Genomic DNA, 10,500 nt, shown 5'->3' on the forward strand with positions numbered 1-10,500 from the left:
GTCAGGATCTTGCCATATCTGATTCTGGCAAACTTCCACGATGTCCTCCTCAGTCATCTACAACTGACTCTAAGCTTCCTAGAAGCCCACGGGTGGCTCATTAATTGGAAGAAATCCTCGCTGGTCCCAGCTCAGAGCATGGTGCACCTGGGGGGCTCCTGTTTCTGTCTCCAGAAAAAGTCCTGAGACTTCAAGACAGGATAAGATGCTTGCTTTGTCACCTCAGAGTGTCGATACACTAGGCGATGCAAGTTCTTGGCCTGATGGTGTCGGCATTCAACATGGTAGATTATGCTGAATTTCATTCTCGGCCTCTGCAGAGGTTAATCCTTTTCAAGTTGGATGGCCTACCTCATCGGATCAGATCTCATATGATCACTTTGACTCTAGAGGTTCGTCTGTCACTGACCTGGTGGTTACAGGACCAGCAATTGAGCAGGGGCCGTTCCTTCTGGATCTCTGACTGGGTCCTGCTGACAATGGATGCCAGTCTGAGGGGCTGGGGTGCGGTGTTGGAGCAACACTGTTTTCAGGGTCACTGGACCAAGAAGGAGTCATTCCTCCCAATAAACATTATGGAGTTGCGGGCAGTGTTCAATGCAGTGACTCTTGAACTGCCTCTAGTACAGAACAGGCCAGTTCAAGTACGGTCAGACAATGCCACTATGGTGGCATACATAAACCATCAAGGCGACACTCGAAGCCGCATGGCTATGATGGAAGTGTCAAAAATCCTTCGTTGGGCATAACGCCATCTGCCAGCAATATCGGCAGTGTTCATTCTGGGCATCCTAAACTGGGAAGCGGACTTCCTCAGTCACCAGGACATGCACGCCAGAGAGTGGAGTCTTTATCCAGAAGTCTTTCATCTCCTAGTGGACAAGTGAGGCCTACCAGACGTAGACCGGATGGCGACTCGACACAATCACAAGGTTCTGGTCTTTGGATCAAGGACCAGGGATCGTCAAGCAGCGTTCGTGAACGCACTGGCAATTCAATGGAGCTTTCGGCTGCCCTACGTGTTCCCTCCAGTGTCACTCCTGCCCCGGGTCCTGCAGAAGTTCAAACAAGAAGGAGGATTTCTACTTCTAGTTGCTCCAGCATGGCCCAAACAGCATTGGTTCTCAGACCTGCAGAGTCTATCAACAGAGCATCCTCTTCTACTTCCTCAGCACCCAGACCTCCTCATACAGGGCCCTTGTCTTTATCCAGACCTGGCCAGGCTGGCTTTGATGGCGTGGCTCTGAGGCATCACTCCAGAAAGCCAAAGGATTCTCTGAGGCGGTCATACAAACTAAAATTTGTTACAAGCCCACAAACCGGCATCTACTCGGATTTATTACAGGGTCTGGAATTCTTACTTCACCTGGTGTACTGATAAGAATTATGATGCATACAGATTCAGAACTTCCAGAATTCTGGCTTTTCTGTAAAGAGTCCTGGACTTAGGCCTTTGTCTGGCCTCCCTCAAGGTTCACATATCTGCCTTGTCGGTATGGTTTCAGAGAAAAATTGTGTCTTTACCTGACGTTCATACATTCTCTCAGGGTGTCTTACGGATTCAGCCTCCCTATGTCCCTCCTGTGTCTCCATGGGATCTGTCTGTTGTCCTGAATGCCCTGCAAGAGTCTCCATTTGAACCTCTTGAGACGGTGAGCTTTAAATGGCTCACGGCCAAGGTCTTTTTTTTTACTGGCTATTGCCTCTACAAGAAGGGTGTCAGACTTAGGCGCATTGTCCTGTCGTCCACCCTTTCTAATATTTCATTGTGAACAGGCAGTTCTTAGAACTCGCCCAAGTTATTTACTTAAGGTGGTGTCATCTTTTCACCTTAACCAAGAGATTGTGGTTCCGGCCTTTATCTCTTTGGATTTGTCCTCTAAAGAGCGGTCTTTGGATGTGGTACAGGCTCTATGTATACATGTGGACAGGACTGCCCCTATCAAGAGTTCAGATTCCCTTTTTGTTTGGTTTGGTTTTCACAACTGTGGCTGGCCTGCGATTAAGCAAACCTTGGCCAGGGATTAGAATGGTGATTGCACGAGCTTATGCGCAGGCTGGTCTCCCAGCTCCTGCTGCTATTAATGCCCATTCTACTCGGTCTGTTGGACCTTTTTGGATGGCCTGTCATGGCACGTCTGCAGAACAATTGTGCAAGGCGGCTACATGGTTCTCTGTGGACATGTTTATTAGGTTCTATGCCTTTGATACTGTACTTTCGCCTCCCAGGGTGCTTCCTTTGGACGCCGGGTTCTCATACCCACTAAGGTGTGTCCCCTCCCTTGAGGAACTGCTTTAGAACATCCCCGATGTTTCCCTGTGAAAACCAATGTAACCTGCTGCAGAAAAGGAGAGTTATGGTAGACGTACCATTGTTAACTCTCTTTCTGCGAGGTACATTAGGTTCCACAGGGCATCCACCCTTATGCACCTAGCTTCTATGGGTTTGTATGGCATTAGCTGCTGGTCCCTTCTCCTGTCGTGAGAATGTGGTTCTATGTGACTAACATCTGCCTTCTCTCTTACCTGCTCCTGCATTGGACTGGTTAACGAAACTGAGCTCACAGTGCTTGGAGGTGGGGTTATAGAGGAGGACCCAATGCATCCTGGGACAGCCTAAAGCTTTAGCCTGTTGGTGCCTCTGGATCAAGAACCACTCTACACCCCCAATGTTTCCCTGTGGAACCCAATTAACTTCTCAGAAAGAGAGTTAACAATGGTAAGTCTGCCATAACTCTCTTTATGTATGTATTTTCATTTTAGATGTAAGAATTTCTTAAAATGTAATTGAATACTGTAGATGTAATCATGTTTAATATTACAGATATACTATTGTAACTGTGGAGGCATAGCTCTAATTGGGGATTACTAGAGCCCATAAAAAAGGAGAGGTTCTACGGTGCCCAGGCACCCAGCTTTCACAGCAGCAGAAAGTGGGCGGAGTGATACAGCTCAGGGTGATTTGTCCTGTCAGAGAAAAAGAGGGAAGGAGTGAAAAAAAGCATGTGGTGAGAACTAGGGAAGATAACTTAAGTGACAATTTTTACCTTCAAACCCATTCATATATAGTTGTTTTAAAAGAAAAAATTTAAATATTTTTAAAGTATTTAAATAATTATTTATTATGCACATCTGCAGAACGGATCTCCTAGTCAAAACACAGTGGTTAAACCAGAGGCAGGTCAGATAAGAGTTCAGGCAGCTGTTAGCATCCTCAATGACACTCTGCAGTAAATGAGCTTCCCAATATCGTCACCCAGAGACTGAAAGTTTATGCAGGCAGCATGCAGCATCACCTCCCATTCCACATGCAATCAGGTCTGAACTAGGCCCAGAGTCCGATGCCGCCCTGATTTCTACAACACTTGGGCCAATATTTACTAAGAATTCGAGTTTGTCCGATTTGTGTTTTTTTTTTCTAAGTCCCAATCCGGGAATTCACTAAGCACCAATCTCGGCAGTGTTTGGACTATTCGTAATGGTTTGATTTGCAAAGTTCAGAAATACGAATGAATAGACCATCGGTCAAATGCGGCTGTTATTTCATACAATACGGCCATTCACTATTCATTCGTATTTGGGTGTTAGTTTCTGAGTGCTCAAGTGCGGGGCTGTTTTTTTTCGAATCGTTAAAAAAAGTAGCAAAAAAATAGACCTGCTTTTTCCAGTCGAGTTTGGATAACCATGCACGGATCAGTGAGATCTGTGCATGGTTATCTATGGGAAAGGGTCTGTTTAGTGTAAAAACAGAAAAAAAAATTGCTTGGGGTCCCCCCTCCTAAGCATAACCAGCCTCGGGTTCTTTGAGCCGGTCCTGGTTGAAAAAATATGGGGGGGAAAATGACAGGGGTTCCCCCATATTTCTTCAACCAGCACCGGGCTCTGTGCCTGGTCCAGGTTCCAAAAATACGGGGGACAAAAAGCGTAGGGGTCCCCCGTATTTTTGAAACCAGCACCGGGCTCCACTAGCCAGGTACATAATGCCACAGCCGGGGGACACTTTTATACTGGTCCCTGCGGCCCTGGCATTACATACCCAACTAGTCACCCCTGGCCGGGGTACCCTGGAGGAGTGGGAACCCCTTAAATCAAGGGGTCCCCCCTCCAGCCACCCAAGGGCCAGGGGTGAAGCCCGAGGCTGTCCCCCCCATCCAAGGGCGGCGGATGGGGGGCTGATAGCCTTTTGAAAAAAATGTGAATATTGTTTTTAGTAGCAGTACTACAAGTCCCAGCAAGCCTCCCCCGCAAGCTGGTACTTGGAGAACCACAAGTACCAGCATGCGGTGCAAAATCGGGCCTGCTGGTACCTGTAGTACTACTACTAAAAAATACCCGAAAAAAACAGGACGCACACACCGTGAAAGTATAAGTTTATTACATACATGCACACCTCCATACATACATACTTATCTATGTTCCTACGAGGCTCAGTCCTCTTCTCCATGTAGAATCCTTGGGGTACCTGTGAATAAAATTATACTCACATAATTCAGGGAATCTTGTATTCTTTGTATAATCCACGTACTTGGCAAAACAAAAAAAACGGAAACCCGACCACGCACTGAAAGGGGCCCCATGTTTACACATGGGACCCCTTTCCCCAACTGCCAGGACCCCCCCTGACTCCTGTCAAAGAGGGTCCCTTCTGCCAATCAGGGAGCGCCACGTCGTAGCACCCTCCTGATTGGCTGTGTGCTCCTGTAGTGTCTGTCAGGCAGCACACGGCAGTGATACAATGTAGCGCCTATGCGCTCCATTGTAGCCAATGGTGGGAACTTTGCGGTTCTTTGTGACCGCAAAGTTCCCACCATTGGCTACAATGGAGCGCATAGGCGCTACATTGTATCTCTGCCGTGTGCTGCCTGACAGACACTACAGGAGCACACAGCCAATCAGGAGAGTGCCACGACGTGGCGCTCCCTGATTGGCAGAAGGGACCCTCTTTGACAGGAGTCAGGGGGGGGTCCTGGCAGTCGGGGAAAGGGGTCCCATGTGTAAACATGGGACCCCTTTCAGTGCGTGGTCGGGTTTCCGTTTTTTTGTTTTGCCAAGTACGTGGATTATTACAAAAGGACACGACACACAGGATTTAGCTGAGTATAATTTTATTTTCAGGTACCCTGGAATCGCCGTTGAGACGTGGGCCGAGTCGGCATGTGAACATAGGTAAGTATATGTGTGTCGGAATGTATGTAATAAAGTTGTACTTTCAAGGTGTGTGTGTCCTGTTTTTATTTGGGTATTTTTTTGCAGAAGAACTATAGGTACCAGTGGGCCCGTTTAACCCCCGCATGCTGGTACTTGTGGTTCTCCAAGTACCAGCTTGTGGGAGAGGCTTGCAGGGACTTGTAGTTCTTGTGCAAAAAACAATATTCTTTTTTTTTACACTTGGCTATCAGCCCCCAATCCGCTGCCCATGGATGGGGGGACAGCCTCGGGCTTCACCCCTGGCCCTTGGGTGGCTGGAGGGGGGGACCCCTTGATTTAAGGGGTCCCCACTCCTCCAGGGTACCCCGGCCAGAGGTGACTAGTTAGTGATTTAATGCCAGGGCCGCAGGGACCTATATAAAAGTGTCCCCCGGCTGTGGCATTATCTCTCTGACTAGTGGACCCCGGTGCTGGTTCAAAAAATATGGGGGACCCCTACTCTTTGTCCCCCGTATTTTTTGCACTAGGACCAGGCGCAGAGCCCGGTGCTGGTTGATCAAATATGGGGGAACCCCTGTCAATTTTTTCCCCATATTTTTTCAACCAGGACCGACTCAAAGAGCCCGAGGCTGTTATGCTTAGGAGGGGGAACCCCACGCAATTTTTTCCAGATTATTAAATACTTTAAAAAATTTTTTAAGGTACACAATGAAGCCCTGCACGGATCTCACAGATCCGGCTGGGATTCCTTGTGTTTTGTCAGGCAATGTTTTACTCATCACTCCCGTAAAACACTGCCTGATATTACGAAGCACATCGACATCGGAAAAAACGATTGTGCAAAACTCGGCAGCTTAGTGAATGATCGTATCAGGATTCAAAAAGTTGCAGTAAAATGCACCCGATACCATTCGAGTTCAAACACCCTTCAAAACGGCCAAAACACAAATCTTTGTAAATACAGTATATCCCCAGGTCTCCCATCCAGGTACTAACCAAGCCCTCTGTTCCTAACACTAACAGCAGATCCACCCTCTGTAACTTTCTTCCTGACAATGGGGTAATTCAGACCTGATCATAGCAGCAAATTTGTTAGCAGTGGGGCAAAACCACGTGCACTGCAGGGGGGGGCGCCGATATAACATTTGCAGAGGGAGTAGATTTGGGTGGGGTGTGTTCAAACTGAAATCTAAAATACAGTGTAAAAATAAAGCATCCAGTATTTACTCACATGGTTTTGCCCAGCTTCTAACAAATTTGCTGCTTGCTCCAAATTTTTCTACTTTGGAATCCATTGAATCTATCAACATGTCATCCAGCCATTAGTAGATACATCTGGTGTAATTTGACAATAAACGTGTAGTTGACCAGGAGACGGACTGGGCCTAGAGTTTGGCATGATATTTATCGTCCGATAAATTTTTATACTATTATACATGTCATTGTCGATTATAAGAATTTATCATTTTCACGCTGGCTCTGCTATATATTTTTACCAATTTTTGTGAACAATTTGTAGTTATATTGATACCACTTCCAGGTATACATTTTTCCTAGGGTATATCTGCACATAGGCGGTCATTCCGAGTTGATCGCTCGCTGCCGTTTTTCGCAGCATAGCGATCAGGATAAAAAATGGCTGTTCTGCGCATGTGTATGGGCCGCAGGGCGCATGCGCAAAGTAATTTCACACAAAACTAAGCAAATTTACACAGGGCCGAGCAACGCTTTTCAGTCGCTCTGATGATCGGTGAGTGATTGACAGGAAGTGGGTGTTTCTGGGCGGAAACTGACCGCTTTCCGGGAGTGTGCTAAAAAACGCAGGCGTGTCAGGCTAAAACGCAGGATTGGCTGGGGAAACGGGGGAGTGGCTGGCCAAACGCAGGGCGTGTTTGTTACGTCAAAGCAGGAACTAAACGGACAGAGGTGATCGCAATCTAGGAGTAGGTCTGGAGCTATTCTGAAACTGCAGGAAAAGATTTTCGAGCAGTTCTGCTAATCTTTCATTTGCACTTCTGCTAAGCTATGATACACTCCCAGAGGGCGGCGGCCTAGCGTGTGCACTGCTGCTAAAAGCAGCTAGCAAGCGATCAACTCAGAATGAGGGCCATTATTAATAACAAAAGTTAAATTTTATCTGTATTTTCTCAATATTTTTTCATTCAAGAGTGCGCCCAAAAGTGTCGTCTTCTTCTTGTTTTTCCTATTCAGCTTTATCACCATGCAATTTATCACATTCCAAGGCTTGATAAATCTGGTCTTAAATTTATTCTCCTCATGAGACCTTATTATGCTGCCTGTATTACTGTCCACATGTCTTTAGCTGACATCTTCCCATGTATAGTAATGTATGTAATGCATAGTTAATGCATAATGAGTAAAAGTATTTTTATACATATCTCCAGTCAGCGCTGTCATATTTATATGTGCTAAGTGACTCTGTGGATAGGCTGTGGGTGATGCTGGGGAGATGCTGTGGGTGACACTCGGGACTCGGGAGATGCAGTGGGTGACAGGCAGTGAGTGACACTTGGGAGAGGCAGTGGGCGACAAACAGTGGGTGATCCTGGGAGAGACAGTGGGTGATGCTGGGAAGAGGCAGTGTGTGACAGGCAGTGGGTGATCCTGGGAGAGACATTGGGTGATGCTGGGGAGAGGCAGTGGGTGATGCTGGGGAGAGCCGGTGGGTGATGCTGGGGAGGGGCAGTAGGTGATCCTGGGGAAAGGCAGTGGGTGATAGGCAGTAGGTGACACTGGTTATAGGCATTGGGTGACACTGAGGACAGGCAGTGGATGATGCTGGGAAAAAGCAGTGGGTGATCGGCATTGGATGACGCTGGGGAGAGGCAGTGGATGATGCTGGGGAGAGGCAGTGGGTGATGCTGGGGAGAGGTGGTGGGTGACACTGGGGAAAGGCAGTGGATAATAATGGGGAAAGGCAGTGGGTGACACTGGGGAGAAGCAGTGGGTGACAGACAGTAGGTGACACTGGGGAGAGTCAGTGTGTGACAGGCAGTGGGTAACACTGTGGAGAGTCAGTGGGTGACAGGCAATAGGTGACACTAGGGAGAGGTAGTGGGTGACACTGGGGAGAGGCAGTGTGTGATACTGGGGAGAAGCAGTAGGTGACACTGGGCAGAGGCAGTGGGTGATGCTGGGGAGAGGCAATGGGTGATGCTGGGGAGAGGTGGGGGGTGATGCTGGGGAGAGGAAATGGGTAATGCTGAGGAAAGGCTGTGGGTGATGCTGGGGAGAGGCAGTAGGTGACACTGGGGAGAAGCAGTGGGTGACAAACAGTAGGTCACACTGGGGAGAGGCAGTGGGTGACAGGCAGTGAGTGTCACTGGGCAGGAGTGGGTGACCCTGGGGAAAGGCAGTGGGTGACAGACAGTGGGTAACACTTGGGAGAGGCAGTGGGTGACAGGCAGTAGGCAACACTAGCGAGAGGTAGTGGGTGACACTGGGGAGAGGCAGTGGGTGACACTGGGGAGAAGCAGTGGATGATAGGCAGTGGGTGACACTGGAGAGAGGCAATGGGTGACAGGGAGTAGGTAACACTGGGGTGTAGCAGTGGGTGACATGCAGTGGATGACACTGGGGAGAGGCAGTGGATGACAGACAGTGGGTGACACTGGGAAGAGGCAGTGAGTGACATGCAGTGGGTGACACTGAGGATAGGCAGTGGGTAACATACAGTTGGTGATGTTGGGGAGAGGCAGTGGGTAATTACAGTACCTCTATTATTTATTCCAACAACTACCAACCTTTTTTGACTTAAGGCCATTCAGTCTGCTGGGTCTCCATGGATCCACCCCTGGTAGATTTCCAGGCTCCTTAGTGTCTGTGAGTGTGTATATATCCTTGCCTGTGGCTAGGTTACTGTACACCCCCCCCCCCCCCCCCCCCCCCCGCATAATTGCAAAAATCTGCTGCTGCCTCTGCTGCTTATTACACACACTGACTCAAAACACAAATACATAAAAGCAGCTGTCAACCTCCCCCAACTGCCCCACCGCCATGCTGCCAGCCTAGTCTGTGAGCTGCAGAGCCTGTCTGCCCGGAAAGACTGGAGAGACCATAGCCTGGCTAAACTCCTCCCCTATAACATCAGCTGACACTGGAGGCCCGCTCCCCACAGCCAGCTACCTGCAGCCTACAGCCAACTGGTCAGTCAACAGCTGATCACTGCCCGGCCACGCAAAGCAGCTGCAGTTACCATAGTGCCTGTGGTGGCCTAATGATATGTGTTAGGCCCTGCCCCCATGCAGAAGAGGGCATGGCTATAAATCACCGTGGTCCACCAGTAACTCCAGCACAACAGTCCGAGCCTGGTTCTGGGAAAAAAACAAAGATAGTTGTATTTGATGCAGAGAGAAAGCGTTATTGGAAGAAATCTCCCTGTCTTATTAATTTTGGGTGTGTGCAGTTACCTGTGCTAGGCAAAAGCTGTGTCTGTCTGTAGCCAAGGTAAATCTTATTAAAGTGGCTTATCAGGGTGTGTTAAGCTAGGCCAAAGTTTCTTACGCCATATCCTCAGATAGTAAAATGAAGGGAATCTTCTGGATTTTCACAGCAATGGTGGAGGCCCAGGTGGAAATCAACAAGTTGTTGCGGACAGAGCTAAGTCAGCTCCAACTGGGTGAATTGCCTTGGTACAGAAGATGACACCTTCAGATGATGTTGAGGTGTGTTTGTTGACAGCAACTCGGCTTAAGTGGCCACTAAAGGATTGTGTGGAAAAATTGTCTCCTTGTGTGATGGGCAAAGCACAGTGGGCCTATTTGGATATGCCCGAAGCCCAGGTGGCCAATTATCAGCAGCTAAAAGCCTCAATACTGGCCAGGACTGAGGCCCAGGTGGAACGCAACAGGATGTTGTGACCAGAGCTCAGTCAGCTCCAATAGCGTGTATCAGAGCTTGCTATAGCTGTTGACCAATATTATGCTCTGGGAAATGTTGCTCAGACCAGGGCTGTCTTAACAGCAGTGTAGGCCCCTGGGCACAACAATGGAGGTCATTCCGAGTTGTTCGCTCGCAAGGCGATTTTAGCAGAGTTGCTCACGCTAAGCCGCCGCCTACTGGGAGTGAATCTTAGCATCTTAAAATTGCGAACGACGTATTCGCAATATTGCGATTACACACCTCGTAGCAGTTTCTGAGTAGCTTCAGACTTACTCGGCATCTGCGATCAGTTCAGTGCTTGTCGTTCCTGGTTTGACGTCACAAACACACCCAGCCTTCGCCCAGACACTCCTCCGTTTCTCCAGCCACTCCTGCGTTTTTTCCGGAAACGGTAGCGTTTTTTCCCACACGCCCATAAAACGGCCTGTTTCCGCCCAGAAACACCCATTT

The 10,500-nt window shown here is 48.6% G+C and overlaps 1 long non-coding RNA gene across 1 annotated transcript; it reads right to left on the reverse strand.

Annotated features, from left to right (window-relative positions):
* Positions 1–2,792: 2,792 nt before the first annotated feature.
* Positions 2,793–9,018, reverse strand: LOC134911329 (uncharacterized). The gene is made up of 2 exons (XR_010176485.1): positions 8,913–9,018; positions 2,793–2,967 (listed from the first exon to the last, which is right to left on the reverse strand). It is a non-coding gene; the product is annotated as an uncharacterized LOC134911329 (long non-coding RNA).
* Positions 9,019–10,500: the final 1,482 nt, after the last annotated feature.

Source organism: Pseudophryne corroboree, chromosome 4 (genome assembly GCF_028390025.1).
Source record: "Pseudophryne corroboree isolate aPseCor3 chromosome 4, aPseCor3.hap2, whole genome shotgun sequence".
Taxonomy (NCBI): Eukaryota; Metazoa; Chordata; class Amphibia; order Anura; family Myobatrachidae; genus Pseudophryne; species Pseudophryne corroboree.